Here is a 2,718-nt window from a genome sequence, read left to right as displayed (position 1 = left end):
GCCCGGCAGCGCCTCACGTGGGCACAGGCCCAGCCGCAGCGCCGGCGCGCGCTGATGACCTCACTCGCCTGAGACGGGTGCCTTTGGAGAGAGAGGGAAAGATGCGCGGCTGCGCCGCACATGCGCATATCGCCCCCACGAAGCCGGCAGCAGTTAAAGGGGCCGCGCCCGCGTGCCCGCTTCCTGCCCCTGCTGCAAGGTTGTGCCCGGGGGAGGGGCACCCTGCCTGCCTGCCCTCCCTCGCGGCAGGCGCGGGTGTCCCCGGAACCTGTTTAATCCTTGGGGCATTGAGTGACCTTCTGCTTCCCTGTGCCTCAGTTTTCCCTAGCTGCTGCATGGAGTGAAGACCCAGCGCCAAGCTGTGCTTGGCACGTGCGCCCCCCAGCCTGGTGACCGCTGTGGGAGGCAGCTGCCAGGGACCCCCCGTGCACACAGGGGAGCCACCGAGGCAGGGCCCCCAAATGAATCCCCACCTGCGGGAAAAGGGCTGCGAAGCCAGGGCGAGGGGTGATGCGCGGTGGCCCTGCTAAGCCCAGCGCGGGTGGGGTGCCAGGCCCAGGCCCGGGGCCGGTTCCTCTTTTGCCCTGCCACTTTGGAAATGGAAACAGTCCAGCCCAGCTCGCTCTGCTGCCCCGGGGAAGCCACCGGCCGCACGAGCGATGCACTGGGTTTCCGAGGACAGCTCTTTGCCGGTCAGACCGGAGTCCATCTCGTCCGGGTTTTGCCAAAGAGTCTCAGGGGCCAGCTGCGAGATCTGTGTTCAGATAGTCCAAACCTCTTATCCCAGAGCAAAAGGGTTCTCATATTTTCCACCAAAGCATCTGCTCCTGGCACCCACTGACGGTGGAGGCACAAGGTCGGAAGGATCTTAAGAGTCCTTTGCACCGATGCACTGACAGCAGCAGGGTGGACAAAGTGGACGACTGCTTTGAGTCGCTGGGCGCATCTACACATGCAATTAATGTGACTGAACATAGGTGACTGGTGCCTCCTGAGTCTGGGGAGGCACCAGATTGCCAACTGGGGGGGTCCCCCCGCAGCCAATCGCATCGCCAATGCAACTGAATAAACTCCAGTGCAACCTGAGCTGGAGTAAACTAATTCCAATGTCACTGTCTGCACGTGCATTTAAGCACAATTTACTCCCCTGTCAGACAGTACCTGTGTTTGATGGGACTATCCTATGCTGGAGTAAATTAATTTACTGTGCCCTAATTGCAGGGCGTGTACAAACAGTCATGCTTTACTGTGCAGTTAATTAGTCCACAGGGCTGTAAAGCACACGTGTAGATGCACCCAGTGTATCAGTTCCTCTGTTCTCATCTACGGCACTTCAGAGTAGGGATGGTCATAAGGATTGCCATTGACTGGGTCAGACCATGGGTCCATCCTGCCCAGTCTCCTGTTACAGCATTTCTTAGTGGGCTTTGTCCCATGGTCGCTTAAGCAACAAATAGGCCTGTGTCACAGAGAGCAGATGCTGAAAGGGACAGTGAACTGGGCACGACCAGAGTTTTTTCTCCACTGTTCCTCTCTCACTTGCAGCCTCCGGCGTTCAGTGTCAAGGAAGTTCTGATTCGGAGGCTGTGCCCCTCACTCCCATGCTCAATAGCTATGATGCCCCTTTTCCTCCAAGAGTGTGTCTAATCGCTTTTAGCATCTGGCTAAACTGGCAGCTTCCACCACATCTGGTGGCAACGAGTTCCACGCTTTAATTACACACAGTGTGAAACAGAACTGCCTTTTGTTACTTGTAAACTGAATACCTCCTAGTTTCATTTTCTGGCCCCTAGTTCTTGTACTGCGAGAGAGAATAAATAATAAATCCCTATTGACTTGCGCTTCGCTATTTAGTATTCTGTGAACCCTTCTCATGGCCCCCACCTCAAGCATGTCTTTTCTAAACTGAACAGACCTACAGTTTTTAACCTCTCTTTATCTGGAGTCTCCTCCATACCACTGATCATCCTTGTTGCCCTTCTCTGGACCGTCTCTGGTTCTTCTATACCCTGTTTGAGGTCTGGGGACCACAACTGGGCACAGTATTTAAGGTGTGGACACACCATGGATTTAGAAAGAGGCATGATGATCCTTTCTGTTTTGTTCACAATTCCCCTCTTCATAATCCTTAACATTTTGTTTGCCTTTTTGAGGGCTGCTGGGCACCGAGCTGATGTTTTTAGCAAACTGCCCACAATGACTCCCAGATCCTGCCGTTATCTTCCCCGATATGTCACTGGAGGAATCACCACCTGTGAGAAGTGGGCTGTGCAACGAAAGCACAAAAGACAAGGATGTGGGGATGCCATGGGGTGACCCTGGTGCAGTACCAGGCTGAAGCACTCGCTGTTGCTCACACTTGTTCCTCTTTCTCTCCCGTTCTGCCACTTTGCCAGCAAACTGGAAACAGTCCAGCCCAACTCAGTCTGCTGCCCTGGGCAACCCTTGTCTCTTCCTGCTTGACCACGGGCCGCGTGAGCAGTGCTGTAGGTTTTCAACCAGCAACTAAATTCTGCAGCATTGTGAATCCCCCAAACAAGCAGCTTCATTAGAACGGAGGCTGGAGGGTGCAAAGAGGAGACAGGAGGCTCGGCTGCCACGGTGAATGGAAAGGGGATTCCTCGCTCAGCCGCTTGGTGCTGACAGGCCCTGCCGTTTCTCCTGGCTCTCTGACAGCCTGCACAGCAACCCAGTCCTGGCCCTGCCTGGTCAGTCACT

The sequence above is a fragment of the Gavialis gangeticus genome, unplaced genomic scaffold (assembly GCF_001723915.1).
Source record: "Gavialis gangeticus isolate Ggan-Ray unplaced genomic scaffold, GavGan_comp1, whole genome shotgun sequence".
In the NCBI taxonomy this organism is placed as follows: Eukaryota; Metazoa; Chordata; order Crocodylia; family Gavialidae; genus Gavialis; species Gavialis gangeticus.
This window is presented reverse-complemented; position numbering follows the sequence as displayed.